Source organism: Panthera pardus, unplaced genomic scaffold (assembly GCF_024362965.1).
Source record: "Panthera pardus isolate Hobbes unplaced genomic scaffold, ASM2436296v1 HiC_scaffold_24, whole genome shotgun sequence".
Lineage (NCBI taxonomy): Eukaryota > Metazoa > Chordata > Mammalia > Carnivora > Felidae > Panthera > Panthera pardus.
This window is the reverse complement of record NW_026526810.1, coordinates 22,955,054-22,980,235: the sequence shown is the minus strand read 5'-3', so window position 1 is coordinate 22,980,235 and position 25,182 is coordinate 22,955,054. Positions and strand designations below refer to the sequence as shown.

The window sequence follows — 25,182 nt, the reverse complement described above, 5'->3', positions numbered from 1 at the left end:
GCAGCCAGCACAGAGCGTGTGGAGTAGTAGTTTGAAATGTTTACACTTCCACTTCCTTGCTGACATTGGCTAGATTATTTCTAGCATGAATTTATTGTCAGGAAGGTAGGGATGATGTTATCTGCCTTGTAAAATGATTGTGAAAGTTAACCATCTAGGTAAAAACCCTTGCATTCTGTTTGGTATAGTATATAGGTACTTAGTACCTTGGTATAATAGTAGTGACTGGTACTGTTTCTTACCTATTTGTGAACATTTTCTGTTTAAACTCAAATGATAGTGCTAATAGCTGAGATAATTTAATCATTATTTCCAATTAGGATTAGTGACACTTTCAAAGCTTTTGTTAAAATTAAAATATATTATGGTCTTTATTTTTCTCTTGTTTGTAATTTAGTAACTACAAAAAAATATCAGGCTGGTCTTCCTTGATTTGTTCTAAATAAACACATACATGATGCTTCTTTTTTTGAGATTTTGTTATTTTCTAGAATTTTTTACTAGGATAGTGTGTAGTACCACATTGCTTTATTAAAGATTGGTGTTCAATTAATTGGACAGTGTTGAAATTAGATAACTAGATAAGCTTTATTTTCTGAGAAGTTGCTATTATTTTTCCCTTTGTCGTTAGTTTTAATATTTTGATCTTAAGGCCCTCTGAAATTCTCTATAGCAAGCATGACTGAAAGGTGATTTTTCTACCAGAAAGTAAGTAGCCTAAAATGATATATCACCATTTATAAGTTCAAAAATCTTACTTGAAGCTACATATCCATCCTTCTTTCAGCTTTATACCTTATCCTTCTGGATTAAAAAGAAAATTTTTAAAATGTTTATTCATTTAGAGAGAACGCGAGTAGGGGAGGGGCAGAGAGAGAGGGAGACACAGACTTTGAAGCAGGCTCCAGGCTCTGAGCTGTCAGCACACAGCCCGAGGGTGGCTTGAACTCATGAACTACGAGATCATGACCTGAGCCGAAGTCGGACACTACACTGACTGAGCCACCTAGACACCCCTCCTTCTGGATTTTTAAAAGATTTGTCACCACCTTAGTAGTGCTCTGGGTAACTTGATTTTAATGGGATGTATATTTTATTGGCGACTTTCAAAATAATTATCATGCACTATTGGATATTTAATTATTAAATTATAAAAATGATCACTTAAAATATGATTTTACATACCCAGTAAATTCCTATGGTTAGAAAATTCTCTCATGGTATTCTATTTATAATTAATATGCCAAGGAAAACTAATTAGAAGTATCTGAAGCCCCTAGCAAAATCTGTAATTAGACATGCGATTCATAATTAACTCTCTTCATTTTTGCCTTTCTCTGTTTGAATTAATCACTTATGTTCTTCCTTAGTGATACCTGTCTTTCTGTCCAAGATGCTGACTGTAGTTCAGAGATCACTGTTGGTGGCATTCTTATAAATTTCATGGTTTTATAGGAACTTTGTTTTTAATCTTTTTTAATAACATAAAAAATACTTGAATCATATGCTGTATAAATGATCACATTGAAGATTTTTGCCCACATTATCAAATTACACATTTATTTTATCAGAGGCTGAAGGCAAGAAAGAAATAGGCAATAGGCAGACTTGTTCACTTTTCCTATCTGGTACTTAATTAAGGGCCTAGATTTTTTTTTCACCAATCTAATTATTGTCTGTGTAGTTTTGACATTATACCTATTGGCCTTGGGTCATTGAATAGGGTTATCCATTATTTTGACAAAGAATTAACAGTACATCATAGATCTGCTATATGTTAGGCAGTACTCTAGGCTTTGGGCATAAAGAGGCAGGGGTGATATTCAGAGTATTTACCATTCACTACAACACAGGCACCAAGATGGGCATAGCACTGGATTCAGAGTCTTGAAGGACCCCTCCATCTTTTATACTATATCAGACTTTGATGCTTTTGTTGTTGAGTTTGGCGGTGGTGGTAAGACTGGGTGTGTAGTTAGGGACGGTGACTATTTACCAGATTATATTTCAGAAGCATTTTAGTATTTCATCCCTTAAGGTTGTACTAGTGTGTACCAGCTGAATAGTTCTGCCAGGGAGTGTTCAGTTCTTTGACTGTAAGAGTCAGAGTTAACCCAGTTTGAGAAGTACTTGGTGAAAGTATGTAGAGGGTGCATAGGGGAAGGATATTGCATGAAACTTTTTTGGGAAAACCAGTTAATGAGCAGAAATTTGCCATAGTCAGATTTGAGGAGGAGGTTCTAACCAAGCTGAGGGGAAAATAGCATTTGCAAAGACATAGGAGCCTGAGAGAGCATAATAGATTCAGAAATTAACAAGTAGGAGATGGAAGATGACGATGTTTTTCTCTGACCTTTGCTTTTTAAGCTGCATGAATATAAAGATCTCATTTGTAGCTTTGAAATTGCTCTATTTTTGGTAGAGAACTGCTAGATTATCTGCGTAGTTTCTTCAACTATATCTGAAGTATTTTAGGAATAGAGTAAGAAGGGAGAATAGGAATTTGTTATAGTTCAGGGCTATACTAAGCATTGATAGAGCCAGAGTGCAATTAAAACCTCTCTCTCGATTCACTGAGAGGCTTCTAATGAGCAAATACAAATTCAGACAGATTGAGGATGGTAGTTCTTTTAATGACATAAAACTGTTGCCTGTGAGGCTTTTTGGCTGGAATCTTGAAACTAATTTTGCTTAACAGCTATGGAGGCCTACAAATTCAGATGTGCAGAAAATGCAGTGAATTACTGGCCTGTCAGATTCCTGTTGCCTATCATCTTTTATCTCAGTAGCAGCCTTTGTTTCCAGACTGTCAGGAGCAAGTATGCGGACCCCTTCATGGTTGTATTTGTATATGCTTGAGTAATTCAATTCAGAGCTGTCTAAATATAGGAAATCGACAACAGTGAAATGATGTATCTTCTTACACTTGTATAATTTAGGGAATACACATATGGATATCTCTTCTCATTTCTGAGAGCTCTTGAAATACGTACGTCAAGCATTTGTAGTGGTGTAAGTTCTGCTTTTATTGCCAGAGTTGATGACTCACACCTCTGAGATACAATGAAGTCATATGGACAGCAGAGAGAATGTTTTCTCTATGACTGTTCAGTTTAGTGAATGATTTAAGTGCCGCTGCTGGCCAGGAATTGTGTGGAATACAAAGTGAAAGACAACTGGCGTTTTTCTGGGTATCAAATTATGTGATTTTTCTCCCTCAAATTATATTTAGTAAAAATGATTGTCTTAATGGGTGTGTGTGTGTGTGTGTTCGCACACACATGTGAATAGTGTTACAACAAAGCCTGCAATAAAGGTTTGACTTACTTTTCAGTAGTTTGCTTCAAAGATGGTTTTGACATATGCTTTAAGTTTTTTGATGACTTCATTTAAAAAACATTTTTTTTTAATGTTTATTGCCAAAGGAGAAAAAGAGACAGAACGTGAGTGGAGGAGGGGCAGAGAGAGACACAGGCACACAGAATCCGAATCAGGCTCCAGGCTCCGAGCTGTCAGCACAGAGCCCGACGCGGGGCTCGAACTCACAAACTGCTAGATCATGACCTGAGCCGAAGTCGGACACTCAACCGACTGAGCCACCCAGGCGCCCCTAATCTTTTTTTTTTTAAGTTTGTTTACTTATTTTGAGAGAGCGAGTACCCGAGCAGAGGAGGGGGAGAGAGAGAGAGAGTGAGTGAGAGAGTGAGTGAGTGTGTCCCAAGCAGGCTCTGCACTGTCAGTGAAAAGCCTGATGTGGGCTCGAACTCAGGAACCATGAGATCATGACCTGAGCTGAAATCAAGAGTCAGGCACTTAACTGACTGAGCCACCCAGACGTCCTAGATGGCTTGATTTTAAAAATATTTTCAATTAATGTTACTTATTGTCTCCCTACTTACTATTACTCTGATAGTTAGAAAGGAGGAGTATTTTAAGTGAAATGTATATTATATCCCAATATTAATTCAACAGGTATTTAGAGAGCATCTACTAAGCTCTAGGCATGGAATAAACAGCATAGCAAAGGTTGCTATTCATAGAATAAAATTACTCAGAGGAAACAAAAATAATCAAAAAGTAAAAACTCTCAGCCCCTTTGGTGTGCTTAAATGTTATAAAAATAACAGATTAATTCTCAAATGCATGGAATTTATATTTGGTTTTGCAGAGTTTTGTTGTTGTTCACAAAAGTTTACCTGGAAACTGAAGCAGGAATGGACTATCTACTTTGAATTACTTTGATTACTTGAACCAGTATATACCATCTGTGGCTTTTGGTAGCCTATTCAATATCACAGGTGGCCCAGGTACCTTAGAAATTGAGGATATTCCTTGTCATCACTTGGCTAGAGGCAAATCTAGGGAAAAAAAAGACGGTGAGAATCCTTGCCATAACACGTTGTCCCTTTTGTCCTTTATTCACTCCGTTTCCACTTCCTGGAGTGCCCCCCTTTCCTCTCTGTCCTTAAACTTTTTTTTTTCTTAATTTGGAATCTTGTGAACATTTATTTATCTAGCTGCCAGAAGTTAGTGGTTTCTAGATGTAGGTTCTGTTTTATTTTACAGAATTTGATCTCCTAGGCAACTCTCATTATATTCACAATTCCCCACATTGTCTAATTTTAAGGTACTTACAGATGTAAAAACATTGCTTTAGGATAGGTGTTTAGCTTTTATAATTTAAATTTATATCAAATTTATTATTGATAAAAGCAAGTGCTTGTTCCTTGAAACATTATCATCTTGCTCTGTGGTATGTATGTATGTATGTATGTATTTATTATTATTTTTTACGTTTATTCATTTTTGAGAGACAGAGACAGAGTGTGAGCAGGGGAGGGGCAGAGAGAGAGGGAGACACAGAATCGGAAGCAGGCTGCAGGCTCTGAGCTGTCAGCACAGAGCCTGATGTAGGGCTCGAACTCACAAACCACGAGATCATGACCTGAGCTGAAGTTGGACGCTTAAGCAACTGAGCCACCCAGGCGCCCAGCTCTGTGATCTTAAGATGTCTTTTTTTTTTTTTTTAATTGTGGTAAAATATACATAACACAGAATTTACCATCTTAGACATTTTAAAGTGCACAGTTGATTGGTGTTACGTGCAATCGCAGCATTGTGTAACCAATCTTAAAAACTTTTTTTTAACGTCCTTCAACATCTTATTCAGAGGCTTTCCCAAGGGCTTACCTAAACATTTTCCTCAGAGATGACATTTTACTAGGAATTTCTAGTTACATCTTTGGGGATATTTATCTTTTTTACTTTGTTGTGTGTGTATCTGAACTATGTTCCTATTGGATTATAAGCTTTTTGAAGGTGTCATATTTGTTAAATTGGGCATGAAGGATGGTAGAATTTGGGTAGGTGGAGAAGGGAGGAGTTGCCCTTGGGAGAGAAACCGCATATACTGAGGTCTTCAGGACCAAAAAGACAAGGTGCTTTTTCAGGAATGTTAAGTAGATTGATTCATTTGCATATTTTGGAAGGAGATGAAGCTGAGAAAATAGGATGCTGAGCTGGTCAAATATGAAGTTTATCAGTAGCCTACTTTGGTCAGTTGATTACTTGTGCATCGGAAGGGCTCAGTGGAGAGTTGGAGGAGAGTGTACTCACCCTTACTGTACCTCTCTTTTATTCTCAAATTACCCCACTAAAAGAAAAGGGGGCCAGTGGTGTGATAGAGTGTAAATCATATTGGATTCAGGAGGCAGTAGACCTGGAAGATTGGAATTTCTGGGCTTTAAGAAATTTAAGTCACTTTCTTTGTAACATTATGGGGAGGAAAGATGGTCTTAGAGCTTCCTTCCAGTTCTAATATACTAGGACACCATGGCACACTTTCAATCTCTGGATTAGAGCCACCACTTAGACCTGTTTCACTCATTTATGAATTGTTTAGTTCAGAGGGCAGCAACTTTTTCTGTAAAACACAAGATAGTATTTTAAGTTTTGTGGCTACTGTCCGTTGCATATTGTTTTTTGTTTTTTTCACAACTTTTTTGAAACGTAAAAAGTGTTCTTAGCTCAAGGGCCAGACAAAAACAGGCATGGGCTGGATTTGGCCTCCCAGATGTCCTTTGACCCTTGATTTAGTTGATGGGGCTCCTTATTCTTTAAGGTTTTTAGAATTTAGAAACCAAGACCAGCTTGGTGATAGGGTATTCCATCAATTTTTATTGACTACTTATAGGTTATATTTTCTGAAGGTCAGGAAGCTAATATGTGTCAAGAATTCTCCATTCAGAGAGCCTGAATGACGCAGTCAGTTAAGGGTCTGTCCAGCTCTTGATTTCTGCTCAGGTCATGACCTAGTGTTTCTGGAGTTCGAGCCCCGCATCAGGCTCATTTCTGTCAGTGCAAAGCCTGCTTTGGATCCTCTTGTCCTCCTCTCTCTGTTCCTCCCTTGCTCGTTCTCTCTCTCTCAAAAATAAATTAAAAACATTAAAAAAAAAGAATTCTCCATTCTTTTTCTTGCAATCTTGGTAACCTTGTATTTCAGATTATGTCCTTTATTTCTAAATGCCTTGAAAACTCTCAGATGTCTGATATATTTTACTCATCTTTACTATCTGAATCTTGATTAACACACATATATTTCCTGTGTTACATCCTTAATGTCTAAAACTATTTTACTCATTTTTATTAAATAAAAATAATTTTTTATTTTTTAATTTTAATTTTATTTTCTTTGCCAATGTAGATAAACATTTTCATAATTTATGAGCCAGTTTTATTTAACCTTTCCTTTTACTTAAGCTTTGTAAACATGTGCTATTGGTTTACTTTTATATTTCCAGGTTTTTGAATTTTGTATTTTTTGTGAGAATAGAAAGTCATGATGGCGATATTATAGGGAGTGTAAACTTTTAAAAATGCATTTTCTTGGGGTGCCTGGGTGGCTCAGTCCATTGAGCATCTAACTTCGACTCAGGTCATGATCTCATGGTTCGTGGGTTTGAACCCCGTGTCAGGCTCTGGGCTGACAGCTCAGAGCCTGCAGCCTGCTTTGGATTTTGTGTCTCCCTCTCTCTCTGCCCCTCCCTGCTTGTGGTTGCTCTCTCTCTCTCTCTCTCTCTCAAAAATGAATAAACATTTAAAAAAAAAAAGAAAAGAAAATGCCTTTTCTTTTGAAGATTTGAACAAGTGAAAGAAAATTATCTTTCTTGGATTGATCCTCCCCCATCTTCCACCCTCATTAGTATAGTATATGTTCTTTTAAGTTTAATTAAAGGCAAAAGAAGTCTGGCAGAATTAAGATTCTTGACATTCTATAGACTTGTAAAGTACAACTTGAACACACAAGTTTAGTGAGTAAAAGGTCATGTTAGGGTTCTACTGAAAAAGTTAGGTTCTCTACTCAGATTTAGTTATATTGACCATGTCTTTTTCTTTTTTTCAGGTATTTGCCTGAAGTGGAACTTATGCTATAGACAATTCTTTGTGGATTTGTCTAAAACCTGAGATGAGATACTTTTTGAATGCACATGCCTTAATAAATTTTATAGTGAGAAAGAATTATTTTTGAAAAATTTAAGGTGGTGTCAAATGTCTTTTCCTCTGAGAGTTTAATAGGCAAATACAGTATTATTTATTATAAAGCTATATATATATAGCATGCTTACTTTAGTTTATAGGACATTTGATTGAAGGAAATGAAGCTGATTCTAGTGACTACAATAGTTTTGAGTGAATTTTTCCATTGTAATTCCAAAGAAATTTTTCCTTTATACTCAAAGATAGAGTTGGCACTGGCATTCTGACATACATTTGAGAATGATATTGACATTATAATTTGATATTCCTGAAGATAAAGCCTTAATTTGTTAAGGGATAGATTTCAACAACTAGTAACTGTTTTAATAAGTCAGTTATTAGGAGTTTTCTACCACTCGGCTTTCCTGGCCTTGATTATTTTCTGTAGTTCCCTCTGGGGGGCTTATGAAATAAGGACATTTCCTTTAATATGTTAAAAGTTGGTTTTGACAGAAAATTTCCATAGTAGAATTTTATTCTAAAGATAGGTTCATAGCCCTTTCTCTTTTGTTACATGTCTGGACTCCAGTTCTCTTCATCTCTTAATTTTTTCAGTGAACCATTATATGTCTGTCATCTGGTCTTTCCACCTTGAATCCAGCCGCTCTCTAAGTCATTCTTGTCACAGTTATGAGATTCCTTATACTAAAAGATGAATGTCAACGTGTCAGTCCGTGACTCAACAATCCTTTCAATATCTTTACATTGCTTAAAGGATATTTTAGAAACTCCTTTACAGAGTGGTATAATCTCTTTTTTTTTTTTTTTTTAATTTTTTTAATGTTTATTTATTTCTGAGGCAGAGAGAGACAGAGCATGACTGGGGGAGGGTCAGAGAGAGAGGGAGACACAGAATCAGAAGCAGGCTCCAGGCTCTGAGCTGGCAGCAGAGCCCAATGCGGGGCTCGAACTCACAAACCGTGAGATCATGACGTGAGCCAAAGTCGGTCGCTCAACCGACTGAGCCACTCAGGCGCCCCCAGAGTGGTATAATCTCTTTACCCATTTTTCCTTCTCACTAATGCTGTAGGAATGTTTCAACTAATGTTTATTAATGAAAAATTTAAAAAAGTGTTTATTTATTTTGAGAGAGCAGAGAGAGAGCTCGAGCAGGGGAGGGGCAGAAAGAGAATCCAAAGCAGGCTCTGCGCGGTCATTGCAGAGCCTGATGTGGGGCTTGAACTCAAACCGTGAGATCATGACGTGAGGCAAAATCAACAGTCAGATGCTGAACCAACCCTGCCACCCAGGCGCCCATAATGTTTTTTAAAAGCTGGATTTATTGGGGCACTTGGGTGGCTCAGTCGGTTAAATGTCTGACTTCAGTTCAGGTCATGATCTTGTGGTTCGTGAGTTTGAGCCCTGCATCAGGCTCTGTGCTGACAGTTCAGAGCCTGGAGCCTGCTTTGGATTCCATGTCTCATTCTCTCTCTGCCTTTCCTCTGCTCGAGCTCTTTGTCTTTCTCTCTCTCTCTCTTAAATAAGTAAACATTAAAAAAAAATTTAAAAAATAAATAAAAACCAGATTTATTGAGAAATAATTTACATACAGGGGCGTGTGGGTCTCCTGCTCTCTCTGCCCCTTTCCTGCTTGCACTCTGTCCCTCTCTCTTTCAAAAATAAATAAACATTAAAATTTTTTTTTAAGAAATAAATTACATACCTTAAAATTCACCTATTTATTTAAAGTGTTTAATTCAGTGGGTTTTTTATTGTGGCTACAGAGTTGTACAGCCATCACCACAGTCTGATTTTAGAATATTTTCGTCACTCCAAAGAGACATTGGTACTCTTTAGCACTCATCACTCATTCTTCCCTCCTTTCAGTTTCTGTCAGCTACTGATCTCTATAGCTCTTCTGTCTCTATAGCTCTCCCTCTTCTGGACATTTCATATAAATGAAATTGTACAATATGTGATCTTTTGTGACTTATTTCTTTCACTTAGCATAAAGTTTTAAGGGTTCATCCATGTTTTTGCATGAATCGATACCTCATTACTTTTTATGGCTGAATGATATTCCATTGTGTTAGGTCAGGTGAGCCAAAGAGGGAGAGAGACCTGAACTTTCAGGTGTCAGGGTAGCTGATTAAAAACAATGATCCAAAATGAAAGTAACAGTTGAGCTTTTATTCACTTAACTGAGGTAGTATAAGTAAGAGGGTAAACCTCAGAAAGTGCAGGTCCCCCACTCAGGTGGGTCAGTATGGAGGTAGGAGGTAGATTGTCTCCCTACTGAGGGAGCACCAGACAAGAGGTTCCTGTAGTTTTATGGACCTTGGGCTGGTTCAAGAGTGAGGTGGAAGGTCTTGGGATGGAAAGGCACAGAGTGAGAGTAGAGAAAAAGTGTCTTCAGTGTTTCCTCCCTAATGAGAAGGCCTCAGCAGAGGTGAATGAGGAGAGGCCTCAGCTGAAGGCCATTGACAAACAGACTTCTGAATGAAGTCTAGCACCTGGGCTGGGAATGTAGCTCTGCTTACGAGCATGGTTAGCCAGGGAAGCCTGAGTTTTTGACTACAGCTCTCTTCAGAGACTGCAGTGCACTGGCTGTGTACCCGGTCTGGTGTGGGTATGGCAGCTCTCCCATGTGAGGCCTGCCAGGTAAAGCCTTTGTAATTGCTTATAGTCAGGCTGGAAAAGTTACACATAGAGTTTTTAAGTTTTTGATCAGGAGCCAGACTCCTCAATATGGATATACCATATTTAGCTTATCCATTCATCAATTGTTGGACATTTGGGTTGTTTACACATTCTGGGTATTCTAAGCTTTTTGCTATGAACGTTTGTGTGTAAGTTTTTGTATGTATATAATTTAGTATCTTTTGGGTAGATACCTAAAAGTGTAATTTACTGGGTCATTTGGTAACTCCATGTTTAATAGTTTGAGGAACTCTTTTAAAGAGCCCGTATTATTTTACATTCCCACCAGCAATGTATGGGGATTCCATTTTCTTCATATCCTCACCTACATTTGTTACTGTCTTTTTTTTTTTTTTTTTTTTTAAGTTATAGCCATTGTAGTGAATGGGAAGTTGTTCCTCATTGTGGTTTTGATTTCTGTTTCCCCAATGAGTAATGCTGTTGAGTATCTTTTCATGTGTTTATTGTCCATTTATATGTCTTTTTTGAAGAAATGTGTATTCAAATCCTTTGCCAATTTATTGTAAGAGTTTTTTTTTTATTTATATTCTGGATACAAGTCACTTATGAAATATATGATATACAAATTTTTTTCTCCCATTTTGTGAGTTGTCTTTTTACTTTCTTGATAGCGTCCTTTGAAGCACAAATGGTTCTTTTAATGTTTATTTATTTTGAGAGAGCATGAGAATGAGCAGGTGAGGGGCTGAGAGAGAGGGAGAGATAGAATCCCAAGCAGGCTCTGTGCCCCATGTGGGGCTTGATCCCTCGAACTGTGAGATCATGACCTAAAGTGAAATCAAGAGTGGGACACTTAACCAACTGAGCCACCCAGGTGCCCCTGAAGCACAAATGTTTTTAATTGTATCTATTTTTCTTTTGTTGTTTGTGCTTTTGCTATTGTATCTAAAAAACCATTGCCTGATTCAAGATCATGAAGATTTACTCATATTTTCTTGTAAGTTTGAGCTTTTAAATTTAGGTCTATGATCCATTTTGAGTTAATTTTTATACATGGTTTGAGGTAGAGACTCAGCTTCATGCTTTTGCTTCAGATATCCACTTGTCCCAGAGCACTGAAGAATCTTGAAGAATATCAGTTGATCATAAATGTAAGGTTTGTTTCTGAACTTTAAATTCTATTCCAATGATTTATACATCTCTCATGACAGTAACTCATATTTTGATTATTGTAGTTTTGTAGTAAGTTTTGAAATCATGAAGTGTAAGTTCTCCAGTTTTGTTCTTCCTATTCAAGATTGTTTTGGCTCTTCTGGGTCCCTTGCATTTTCCTATGAATTTTAGGATCAGCTTGTCAATTTCTACCAGAACAGTCCAGCTGGGATTTTGATAGGGGTTGTGTTGAATCTGTGTTATGAATCTATAAATCAAGTTGGGGATTTTATAATAGTATGTTCTCCAATCTGTGAACATTGGAGGTCTTTGCATTTATTTAGGTGTTCTTTAATTTCTTTCAATGTTTTATAGTTTTTAGTGTATGTCTTCTATTTCTTTTGCTAAATTTGTTCCTAAGCCCCTTATTCTTTTTTTTTTTTTTTGATACTATTGTAAATGAAATTATTTTCTTTCATTTTTGGATTGTTCATTGCTAGTGTGTGGAAATATAATTAATTTTTGTATCATGCAACCTCACTGAATTTTTAATTCAACTAGCAGTTTTAATAGTCGTTAATATATTACTTGGAATTTTATATGTATAAAATTATGTCATCCACAAATAGTGATAGTTTTATTTCTTCCTTTCCAATCTGGATGCCTTTTATGTCCTTTTCTTACCCGGTGCCCTGGCTAAAACCTTCAGCACAATGTTAAATAGAAATGGTAAGACTAGACATCTTTGTCTTGCTCCTGATCTTAGGGGGAAAGCATTCAATCTTTCAGCATTGTTGTTAGCTGTGGTTTTTTTGTAACTGTCCTTTATCAGGTTGAGGAAATTTCCTTTTATTCCTAGTTTATTGATTGTTTTTGTCATGAAGGTGTTAACATTTATTAAGACCTTTCAATATATGACACACCCTATGCTAAGTGGTAGAATCAGATTGCTTGGTTTCAAAACTTGTGTGCTCAATCATTATCCATTAAATTCCCTCTACAAACTGTTGATTTATACATGTACCTTTGTCCATGCTAATTTCTTCCTCCTAAAATGCATGTTCCCTCTCTTATCCCATTACAAACCTACCATAGCGCTTTATACCTGCCACTGTCATAGTACTTTTTCAATGTGTTCTTATTGTTTACATATATTTCTCTTATTTTAGAATCTGTGCCTCTTGAAATCAGGGACTTTGCCATATTTGTCTTTGAATCTGCAGTGCATAGTGGAGAGTCAGGAAAGAAATGTGTCAGCAGAAGCCAAGGGATTCAAGAAGGGTGGAAGCAGTCAGCAATGTCCGATAATGCAGAGAGATGAAGTAAAATAAGGTTCACAAAATGATAACGGTTTCATCTTTCGTGATTTCAGCAAGAGTGGTTTTTGTTTTTTGTTTTTTGTTTTTTGTTTTTTTGTAGCAGTGGAGACTGAAGCAAGGTTGTGGTAGGTTGAGCAGTAAATGGGAGAAGAGACTCAAGTAGAGACTGTCAGTACTCTTGTGAGAAGTTTAACTGTGAAGGGCAAGAATGAGGTTAGGGTGCTACATAGAGGGGAACATAAGATATTTTTTAATATAAGAGAGGTGGCTTGAGCATGCATATACAGAGGTGGTAGGAGAAAGGACCAGTTACGAGCAAGCCTGTAGAAGTGGAGAGAGGAATAATAGAGGAAACAGGCTTTCCTGTAGGGACAGGAGATTGCATAAGAACACAAGATTTGCCTGGAGTGGCCTCTTTCTTCTGAGGGAAGGAGGTACTCAGGGATGTAGCCAGAGGTAAATTTATGGGTGTGAATTAGGAAGTATAGGGAGTTCCCCTTTTCCCAGAAGTAGAAAACAAAGTTGTTGGCTTAGGGATATTGTGGTTGGTGATGTTCTGGTAGTAGGCAATAGGGGTGAGATGTGGAGTTTGAGGGGAATGATGAAGGTTTAGAGTATCTGCTGTAAGGCATAGGAGAGGTTGCTTACTGGAAACATAAATGTTGTTTGAGGGCCTCTTTCTCTTCTGTCTCCATGTAAATTGAAAAAACGGGTATACGGTCGGAAGTCCAGATGGTACAAAAGGATTTACAATGAAAAGTAAGTCTTCCCTTCACTTTAGATCCCCTGTCCCTATTTTCAGAAGGAAATACCATTAACAGTTTATTTACTTTCAAACTGTTTTTTACAAATATATATATATGTATATATATTTGTATATATATACATGTATATATATATATGTATATATATATATATACATATATATATATATATTTGGAATTTATTTTAATTCACGAGAACTTACTGTTTTACTTCTTGCTTTTTCAGTGTGCTTATCTTGGAGATATTTCTGTATACTTAGATCTACTTCATTCATATTTATAGCTGCAGGATATTTTGTATATGAATATAGTATAAATTACGTAACCTGAATTTCTTTGGGTTCCAGTGTTTACTCCTATAAAAATCACGTTGAATGAATCAATTCTACCTTCAAAAAGTAGAAAATCATTGTAATACCTTGATTTATTCTGTGCATACACACATTGAACCAGCTGAAAACATGTATATACCAAAACTGAGTTGTCTTTAAAACATAAAGATATCTTAAATATTCAAAAGTGGTACCCTTACTTATCATGCTCATTTTATTTCTGGGATTGAGTGATAAGAATCTTGTTTTTAGGTGTTTGCTATTTATAAACTAATGTGAGAAACATTCCTATATGTGACTCTTGCAGTACATGTGCAAGAGACTCTCCTGTGCGTATACCTATGAACGGGATTGCTGGATCATAGGGTAGTAAATGGTAAATTTAAAGAGATAATACAAAATTTATTTCTAGAGTGATTGGAAGTAAATCACTATCACCATTATATAAGAGATCCTGTTTTATGGTCTCTTTAATACTTGGAGTTTTCAGACTTTTAAATTTTGTTAGTTAAATGATCGAAAATAGTATTTAATTGTGATCTTTAAAAAAAAAACCCTAATAATTGAGGTACACTTTTCAATTTTATGATAAAATGCCTAAATCTTGGATACACAGTTTAATGAGTTTTGACAAATGCATACACTTATGTAATCCTCTCCTGTATAAAATTAAAATTTTTTTATTATTCTTTAAGTTCCCTAAAGCTCTTTCCTTGACTTTCTTTCCTCTCACCAGAGCAAACCACTTTTCTGACTTCTGTCACTTTTTTTTTTTAAAGAAATTCATCTGTTCTCATCTCACCAATTTCTTTCCTCCCATTCTTTTTAAATGTCTTTTTTAAAAAAATTGTAAAATATAACATAAATTTATCATCTTGGCCATTTTTAAGCATACAGTTCAGCGGTATTAAGCATTTAAACAGTGTGTTTTACAGTTTACATTTACAAAATGTAAACCCCCATTTTCCTCTTACCCTACTCCCTGGCAACCACCATTATACTTTCTGTCTTGATTTTGACTTCTCTAGTACCTCATGTGAGTGGAATCCTACAGTATTTGTCTTTTAGTAACTGGTTTATTTCATCTATTATAATGTCCTCAAGGTTCATCCATGTTGTAGCATATGGCACAGTATTCTTCCTTTTTGAGGCTGAATGATATTCCATTGTATGTATAATACCACATTTTGCTTATGCATTCATGTGTTGATGTTTTCGCTGTAGTGAGAAATGCTCCTGTGAACATGGGAGTACAATATCTCTTTGAGACCCTGCTTTTGATTCTTTGGGGTATATACCCAGAAGTAGAATTGCTGGATCATGAGGTAATTCTATTCATTTTTGAGTAATCACCATACTGTTTTAATGGTACCAGGAATGGTACCATTTTAAATTCCCCCAACAGTGCAGAGTTCCAAGTTTTCCACATCCACATCAGCACTTACTTTATGTTTTTCTTTTTTTTCAATAGTAGCCATCCTAATGGATGTGATGGTATCTCTTTGTAGTTTTGATTTGCATTTCCCTAGTGATCAATGATGTTGAGTGTCTTTTCCTGTGCTAATTGGCCATTTGTAAATCTTCTTGGAGAAATGTATATTAAAGTCCTTTGCCCATTTTTGGATTGGGTTGTTTTGTTGTTGTTGAGTGTTAGGTGTTCTCTATATATTCTGGATATTAATCCCTTATCAGATACATGATTTGTAACTATTTTCTCCTATGTTGTGGCCTTCTTTTTTACTCCGTGAATAGTGTCTTTTGATGTGCAAGGTTTTAAAATTTTCATGAGGTCCATTTTGTTTTGAATTTTTGTTACCTGTGCCTTTGGTATCCTATCCAAGAAATCCCTGCCAAATCCAATGTCATGAAGCTTTTGTCCTATGTTTTCTTCCAAGAGTTTTATTGTTTTTTAGGTCTTACATTTAGATATTTGATCCATTTTGAAATAAGTTTTGTACATGTTGTTAAGTACAGGTCCAACTTCATTCTTTTGCATGTGGATATCCAGTTTTCCCAGCACCATTTGTTGAAAAGACTTTCTTTTTCTCATTAAGTACTTTGAAGACTTTGCCAGAAATCAATTGGTTATATATGTGTATGTCTGGGTTATGTCTTCTGTTTTATTGACATTTTTTCTTTTGCTGATACTATGCTATCTTGATTATAGTAGTTTTACAATAAGTTTTGAAGTGAAATAGTGTTCTTCAATTTTGTTCTTCTTAAAGATTTGTTTTGACTCTTCTAGGTCCTTTGTATATTTATATGCAATTTAGAATCCACTTTTCCGTAGAAATTTTAAGATTAGGTTTTCATTTTCCACAAAAACATCTGTAGATTTTACTTGATACCATGTTCACTCCACAGATCAATTTGGAGAGAGTAGACATCTTAATACTGTAAACATGATCTGTTTATTTAGATCATCTTTAATTTCTCAAGAACTATAATTTTTATTTTAGTTTTCAGTATACAGATATTGCACTTTGATTTTTAATGCTGTTATGACATTTTAGAAGTATTTGATTTCCACTGTTCGTTACTAGTATGTAAAAATATAATTGAATTTTGTATATTAGCCTTTGTTAGTTTTAGTAGCTTTATGTGTGTGTTGGGGGGGGGTTGTTGCTATTTTGTTTTGATTCTCTAGGCTTTACCATGTAATTATGATCTATATGTAAGTAAAGACAATTTTACTCCTTCCTATCAACCTGTATTTCTTTTCCTTACCTCATTTTACTGACTAGAACCTCTAGTACCATATTGAATAGAATTGGTGAGAGCAGGGGCACCTGGGTGTCTCAGTCAATTAAGTGTTCGATTCTTGGTTTTGGCTCAGGTCATGATCTCACAGTCATGAGATCAAGACCCACGTTGGGCTCCATGCTGGGTGTGGAGCTTGCTTAAGATTTTTCTCTCTTCTCCCTCTGCCCCTCTTTCCTGCTCGCATGCCTGTGTAGGCTCTCTCTCTCCCCCCCCCCCCCCAAAAAAAAAAGGAAAAAGAAAAGTGGTGAGAGCAGATGCCCTTGGTTTGTTCCTGAGTTTAGGGAGAAGATTTTCAGACTTTAACTGTAAAGTTGTTATCTTCAGGTTGAATAGCCCCTTCTTATTCCTCATTTGCTGAAAGGTTTTGTTTTGTTTTTTCCTTTTAATCATAAATGTGTGATATTGAATTCTAATTGTGGTGTTAAAAGGATTTTTAAAAGGATTTAGGGGCGCCTGGGTGGCTCAGTCGGTTAAGCGTCCGACTTCGGCTCAGGTCACCATCTCGCGGTCCGTGAGTTCGAGCCCTGCGTCGGGCTCTGGGCTGATGGCTCAGAGCCTGGAGCCTGCTTCCGATTCTGTGTCTCCCTCTCTCTCTGCCCCTCCCCGTTCATGCTCTGTCTCTCTCTGTCTCAAAAATAAATAAAACGTTAAAAAAAAAATTTAAAAAAAAATAAAAAAAATAAAAGGATTTAAAAAGGGGTTATAATCGTGACTCTCATACAGATATAAAATGAACACTTGTCAAATATTTTATTAAACTCACTAGTTAATGAGGAAACTGATAAGATGTTAAAGTCAGTTCAAAGACAAATTTGAAGAGGCACTCATTTATATTCAGCAAAAAAAGCTGAAATGAATTTTTCAAATAGACGCAAAAGCTGGTCTATCCAGTGGGCAATTATCACCTGTAATCCACTGGACACAACTAATTTGCTCTTTTGTGCATAAGGATAGTTCATGTTATTATCAATTTTCTACAAATTTTAAATTGAAAAATTGCTCAAAGGCAAAGGTAGAGGTAATGAATGCATGAGCTAGAGAGAACGGTTGGTAATCTTTTCTTTTTGGTCTGTTTTCAAAGCTTTTTACTGTTTTACTGACAAAGAGTTTTGCTTTGAATTTCCATGATCCCCAGTGTTGAACATTGTTCATACATTTATTGGTTATAAGTATGTGTGCTGCTGTCAAAGCCTCTTGAATGTCTCTTATCCATTTTTCTGGTCATGTTTTGGGTATGTGTGTTATTGCTTTATATGTTCTTGATAATGCATTATAATGCATTATAAGTGTATTATGAATACTTTTTCCTAGTTTATAACTTGTATTTTCACTATGTTTAAGGTATTTTTTGAAAAATGGTTCTTAGTTTTATTACAGATTTTTCTTGTCTTATTTACAAAATCCTTCCTTACCCTGAGGTTAAAAGATACTCATATTTTCCACTAAGTTTTTTAAAGTTCCTTTTCTCATTTAAGTCCTTAACCAACTGGAGTTGATTTTTCCTATGGTATGATGTTAGGATCAAATTGCACCTTATTATTTTTTTTTTAAACATAGATGATGCACTGAATGTTTGTGTCCCCCCCCCCCCCCCGCCGAATTCCTGTGTTGAAGTCCCAGTGTGTTGGTGTTTGGGATGGGGACTTTGGGAGGAAATTAGTGTTAGATGAAGTTGTGAAGTTCCCTGGTCTGATGGGAACAGTACTTTGATTACAACAGATATTAGAGAGCTTGCTCTTTCTCTCTCCTCTCTCTATAAGGACATAGCCAGAGGTGGCCACCTGCCAGCCAGAAAGAGAGTTTTCACCAGAACGTGACCATGCTGGTACCCTTCTAGCCTCCCGAACTGTGAGAAATATTTCTGTTGTTTAAGCCACCCAGTCTGTGGTATTTTGTTATGGCAGCTCTAATAGACTAAAACATCTTGTTTTACATTTTCTATTTGGTACTTGATATTTTCCCTTGTCAGACACTGCTTCTGTGGGGAGGATTGATTAGGTTTATATCAGTCCCAGCAATGTCTGGGGCAGGAATTGGAGAGCCCTAGGTACCAGAGAGCTTGAGTCAATTACTTCTCACCCCATTTAACATAACCTCAGGTCACGTCTTTACCTGTTTCTCTAGAGGAAGAAGCTGCCTTTAGGAGGAGGCACCACTAAGATTATTGGCACTCCACCCGCCCAAGTTCTGGTGTTAGGGGAGTAGAAGGAGGGGGCCAGGGAAGGTTAGTGTGTATTCAGCTGTTTGCTAAGCGCCTGACTCTTTTCCTGAGGACCTGAGGTCCAAGGAATGCATGTGCGGAGGCAGGTTGTGTGCACCTAGGTGCTGGAGCCTATGAAAAGCAAAAATCGGAACTTCAGGAGTTCTTCTGTTTTGTTATCCCACAGCCTCAAGTGAGCTGCCTCTTGCCTCAGGCCAAAGCCACCATTCCACACATTCCAGTTCCAAATGGGTCCTTGTGCCCCCAGGTGTTTCTCATAGTTCTTTCCACTTTTTCTCTGTAACTTCCGCAAGGGCTGATCTTCTGAGAAGGGTCAGCAGTTTTGCTAATTCAACATCTTGGCAGGAATTGGAGCCAGCGTCACATTTTTCTTAGCCTTCGTAGACTTCCTTTACATAGTTACGGGTAACTTTAATCTGACAAAAAAATGAGTTTGTTCAGGATTCCCAAGTCATCTGCAAGGCCTCTTCTGTGCTGTGTCTGAAGCCCTCCACAAAGGCTGTGTGGAGGTGAGGCCGGCTGTAGCAAAGAGTCCCACAGAACCTTTTTGATCATCCATTGGTGTTTCACGGAATGTTTGGTCACCCAGCCCTGGTTGCCTTTTTGGATAGGTAGACCCAACAGGCCCTTTAGGTAATGTGACTTATTCACTTCTAAGGGGGTCTCTGACTTAAAGTGTCTGTCCTTCTGCTTAGTAATGTTACTTGAAATTCTAATTCTGGACAGTTATTCTTGCCCAAGATAACCCCTGAATTTTTAAGTATTTTATTGTATCTTTCATTAAACTTATGTTCTGTTTATAATGAGTATGTTGATGTTAAAATCTTTTTTTATTTAAAAAAATTTTTTTTAATATTTAAAATTTTTAAAATATTTATTTTTGAGAGAGAGAGAGAGAATCTGAAGCAAGATCCAGGCTCTGAGCTGTCAGCACAGAGCCCAGTGTGGGGCTCGAACTCATGGACTGTGAGATCATGACCTGAGCTGAAGTTGGACATTTAACTGGCTGAGCCACCCCGGGGCCCCAATGTTTTTTTTTTTTTTTTTTATTTTTGAGAGAGAGGGAGAGCGTGAGCAAGGGAGATGCAGAGAGAGAAGGAGACACAGGATCTGAAACAGGCTCTGTGCTGAAAGCAGAGAGCCTGATATGGGGCTCAAACCCAAACCATGAGATCATGACCTGAGCCAATATCGGACGCTTAACCAACTGAGCTACCCAGGCTCCCCGATGTTAAAATCTTTTAAGTTACTTACATCAACAAAGAAACTTGCTCCTCCAGTAGAATGTACTATATTTGTTCTGTCATTTTGTTTACTGCCTGCTGTATCTCTGCCCCCACCAAAGAATTAGTTCATCCTGCAATGTTACCTTCCATTATAAACCCCTGTGTTGTACTTATTTTTCTTCTGTGTGATTCCAGAGACAAGACAGGACCTATTTCTCACTTTGTTTTGATGTAGGAAGTCTAGGTCCGAGGACCCAGAGGGGGTCCTGAAGGACCAGCCAAGAAGGTCCTTGGCTTCATGCAGGGTAGAAATCAAATGACAGCCTGGAGGAAGTGAGAGGAGAGTTTATTTAATAGTGTAAGTGATAGCGTACAGCAGAGGAGTATCTGGGAGCCTCAGAAAAGAAGAAGTTACTCTCCCTGCTGCTTAGGTGTTTGTATTGGAAAGGGGCCCAGGGTACACGTTCCTTCAGGAATTCAGGGTAGGGTCTGATCAAAGGTGAGTGTCAGGTGAACAGTAGGTGTTTTTCCATAAATCACCAAAGGTAGTGGGTATTGGCACCAGTGTCGACCGAGGTTTGAAGCTATCGTCCTGGAACTTGCTCGTGATCTCTTTCTTCTTAGATGTTATCAGGTGTTTGGTGGCCTACGACAGAACTTGGAGAATGGTTAACCCTTTTTGCTTCTCCTTGGAGTGGGATCATAGCTTCTTTGGTTTACTCAGATGCAAGCTGAAATATAGACCATGAGTAATTGGAGCCTAGCAGAGAAACAGTAGACATGGAGCCTTTCTAAATGGAGTCCCTTCCGTTTCTGTCAGTTTTGCATGCCTAGTCCTGGTAAAGGTCCTGCCAGATTTGCCACAGAGAAGGTGTTCTATATTGTTGAATTAAATTAATACCTAGCAAAGTACTTATGTTTATAACAGGAGTTGCATTCTAGATAGAAAAGTATGTACTCATATCCACAGTGGGTCCTGTATTTTGGCAATGGTGTGTCGGGGCAGGTAGGGTCTATAGAACTTGATAAACTGATTAGATATTGATTGGAAGAAAGGAGAGAGGGGGAAAAGAATCAGGGATGATTCCTAAATTGGGCAATTAAAGGGATGCCACACTGCTATTTATTTCCAGTGCATGTTTGGGTTAGAAAGAACTTGTGGGATGGGAGATAGATATGTTCTTGAAATATTTAGTTTGGGGTTTTTCTGAGATATTCAAGAGGGAGAAATGCAGGTCTGTATGCAGTTCTTGGAGAGAGGTGGGGGCTTGAGAGAGAGATTTTGAGGTTAATAGTTTTTCAGGACTGGTTGAAGAAGAAATTGCTCAGGATTGAGGGCAAAGCCCCTAAGCACATCTAGTTTTAGCAGACAAGTACAGAAAAGGCACTGGGAAGGAGATTAAGAAGGGGAAACAGAGTGTTAACAAAGGATTTTATAGCAACACCCTTGGTTTCATCTCTGTGCAGAGACCAGATTTTCCTTTCAGCACTCTGTATTTGATCTTTGTCCCCATACCTTTCTTTCAGCATTCTCTGCTGGAAGAGATTGTGGATGAAAAATTGTTTTATTTTTGAACCCAGCAATTGCTGGTTTCTTTACATTTCCTCTAAATTCTGCTCAAAAACAGAGTACTTTCTTCTCCAGCTCATCTCTCTAGTTGCACTTTATATCATATATATAAAAGAAACCAGTTGACACTTTGGACATTGTGCTTGGAAATTACCTTAGCTAGAAGTAACAGTTCATTACCAGCATTTTGTTTTTTAATTTACCACAGGCAACAGTTTTGCTAAACTTTCTGCCCCTTCTTAAGTGGTCTTCTTTCCTCCAGCTTCTGATAGCATTTTAACTCACTCTCCTTAAAGTCCCAGTAGCCTCTTCAAGGCTCATCAGGCTTCTGCTAGTGAGATCCCTGTGGCCCTTCTCCTGTTCACATCTACCACCCAATCCCAAAGCTGATGTCACATGTTTTATGTTTTTATTATGTCACCACTCCAGTTCCAGGTGCCAGATTCTGTTCTGGAAACTATTGCTATTAAACAAACCACCCCAGACCTAGTCCCAGAACCTGCATCACTTTTCCTAACCTAGCCTGGGAAGTCACTTATTGTCACCTCACCACACTCTCTTGGTTATAAGCAAGGTAAATGCCAGCTTGGATTTAAGAAGAGAAGCAGACTTGGTGCCTTTGTGGGTGAACAGCAAATTTACACCATAGAAGAGCATGTGGAATTGGAGGTATTTTTGAGCATAGTTATAAAACATAGTTTGCCACAGATGGATAAAATAAAATACGTAGAATTACAGAGGAAGCCAGGGGTACCTGGGTGGCTTAGTACGTTGAGTGTCCGACTTCAGCTGAGGTCATGATCTCATGGTTTGTAAGTTTGAGCCCTGAATCAGGCTCTGTGGTGACAGTGTGGAGCCTGGAGCCTGCTTTGAGTTCTGTGTCTCCCTCTGTCTCTGCCCCACCCCTGCTGGTGCTCTGTCTGTCTCTCTCTCAAAAAAACAAACAAACAAACAAAAAAACAACAACAAAAAAAAAACAAATTACAGAGGTAGCTCAATTATATTAAAATATTATTATCGAACTAATTATAATAAGGTATTTTGTATTTATTTAGCATGATACACAACAAGGTAGTGGCAGGCCTATAGTAAATTAGTAAATACAGTAAGTATTAGTGATTTTAGAAGTTGGAGGAAATAAAGAAATAATTTATTTTCCCATCCAAATTCATAGGTCTTCTGAATTCTATCCACAGACCCTCCAGCCTCTAGATGAAGAGCCCTTGGATTAATGTAATGGTGTGAGCAGAAGTCTCACTGCCGTGGCCTGGGGAGTAAATGTGGTGAGGGGAAAGGCAGAGACTAAGGGGAGGACACCATAGGGTAAGTTTTATATACTAGCATTTATTTACCTTAAAATTTTTTTTGTTTATTTATTAATAAACAAAATTAAAATAAAAAATAAAAAATTTTGTTCATTTTTGAGAGAGAGAGAGAGAGAGAGAGAGACAGAGCATGAGTGGGGAAGGGCAGAGAGAGGGCAGAGGGTGAGGGGGGGAAGACATAGAATCTGAAGCAGCCTCCAGGCTCTGAGCTGTCAGCACAGAGCCGGACATGGGACTTGAACCCACGGATGGGACTGCGAGATTATAACCTGAGCTAAAGTCTGACACTAAACCAACTGAGCCACCCAGGCACCCCCTATTTATTTACCTTTTAAGCTAAAGGTTTAATTGCTTTCTTAGGTAGAGTCTTAAAATATGCTTATGTAATGAGGGAAAGACACTAGTGAAGAGGGAAAGTTGAATATATAGGAAAGATAAAGCCTATTTAAAAGGTTTCTGAGAAGGCAGGAGAGGGTGTGGTCCTGAAGTTAGGTAAAAGCATTGGACAGGAGGAGAAGTGAAAGCAGTTAGGGATATTTGTGGGGGCTGTTATCAGGTCACATGACACTCTGAGAAATATATGTAGGTATGATAAATTTCAACACAGGGGAAAGAGAGGCCAAGGCAAGCCCCAGAGAACATTATGGCAGATGTCTGGGAAAATATGAGAATATTGGGGATAGGGTAGGGAGGAAAAAAAGGTAATGAGACAGGGACAGAAAAAAGTAACTGATCATGTAAGAAGACAAACTGCCTAGTTTACAGTTTTCATTTAGTGCCTTCCTTAGACCAGTCATTTTCCTGACCATGGATATTGATACAAAGAAAAGTGGAATGAGAATAAAATGCAGTTGTGTTTTTGACTTCTGCTTATTTAGAGTTAACTTTTTCTGAATATCTTCGTTAGCATATATAATTAATACATGTATTGCTTTTGACACAAAATAACATAAATGCTGAAGATCTTCTTTTTCATGGATATTTGGGGTTGATACTGAAAAGCAGTGCATGTGTTTGCTGCTTACATGCTTATAGCTGGGTGGAAATTAGCCTCAAAGGGTCCATGGTTTTCTTTGTCATTAGCCAACAGATGCTTGCTGCGGTGTTCTGCTCACTGAGTCTGTATTTAATGTGCGGGTGATGCATCTCTGTACACTGATGGGAAGGGCTGTGCAATACAGTAGCTCATTTGTGTATAACAAATATCTGCCTTTAGCCACACATCGATCCTTTACTAAATGAATTTTTTTTAAATCAAGCTGTTTTCAAAACCTGGTTGGCATATCTACCTTCATATTGCTTTGACTTTTTAGTGAGTTGATCCTGAATTTAGTATGTCCATCTTATAGGAGTAATGTTTTTGTTTTCTGTTAAAGAATTATTTCAGATCTTCTTGATACAATACAATTTTTAAAACTTTAGGTTGGTGATATATATCTTAAAGAACCATAGGTTTTAGGCACAAATATTCATTTATACATGAGTATGCTGTGAAATTGCTAATTCACAATGTTGATAATTAATATTAATACATACTAATGTGTAAATGTATATACTTACATATACATCTTGCCACAATTAAACTATTTTGAAATATATACATTATATATAATATACATTACATATGTAATATTGCAGATATATATTTTATTTTATTTTTATTTATTTTTAAATAGTGTACAAGTGGGGAAGAGGCAGAAAGAGAAGGAGACAGAATCCCTCTGAGTTGTCAGTGTAGAGCCTGACGTGGGGCTTGAACTCAGAAACCATGAGATCATGACCTGATCTGAAATCAAGAGTCAGATGCTTAACTGACTGAGCCACCCAGGCACAACTATTTTATTTTGGTTTTTTTATTGTGGTAAAGTGTCCAAGCTCTCTCCACAGAGCCTGCCCCCCCCCCCTCCTGCCCCGCCCCATTCCCCGCCCCACAATCTTCCCTCAATAGCTACCCCTTAGCTACCCTTCAGGCCTTGGGGTGCATACACCTGCATGAAGACCTGTTCTGGAAATGGACTCAGCCATTTGAGCTAGGTGTTCTGGAGTTCCAGTTAGGTGAAAAGTGGTCTCTGGGTGTGAGACCCAGTAAGGCACTTACTCTTGGCCCTTTGCATTGCTTGTTATTTGAGAATGGTATGGCCTCATAAGGGCCAAGTCATGTTGCCTAGACATAAGCGTAGTAGTGATTTTAATAATCTTTTTTTTAAAGTTTTTATTTAAACTGTACCCAACGTGGGGCTCGAACTCACAACCCCGAGATCAAGAGTGGCACCTTTCTTCAGCTGAGCCATCCAAGCACCCTTAATAATCTTTTTAAAAAAATGTTTATTTTTGAGAGACAGTGAATAGTGAGAGGAGAGAGAGAATCCAAAG

General features: G+C 37.5%; 1 protein-coding gene across 6 annotated transcripts in view; it reads left to right on the top strand.

The window, feature by feature from the left end:
* The window catches only part of PEAK1 (pseudopodium enriched atypical kinase 1), a 307,491-nt gene that overhangs the window by 36,700 nt on the left and 245,609 nt on the right, over positions 1–25,182 (top strand). For 3 of the 6 annotated variants that reach the window (XM_019441366.2, XM_019441368.2, XM_053888823.1), the window contains exon 2: positions 22,681–22,807. The exons of the other annotated variants lie outside the window; for them this stretch is intronic. The gene's annotated coding sequence lies outside the window, so the exon portion shown is untranslated. The remainder of the gene's footprint in view (positions 1–22,680; positions 22,808–25,182) is intronic. 6 annotated transcript variants of the gene reach the window in all.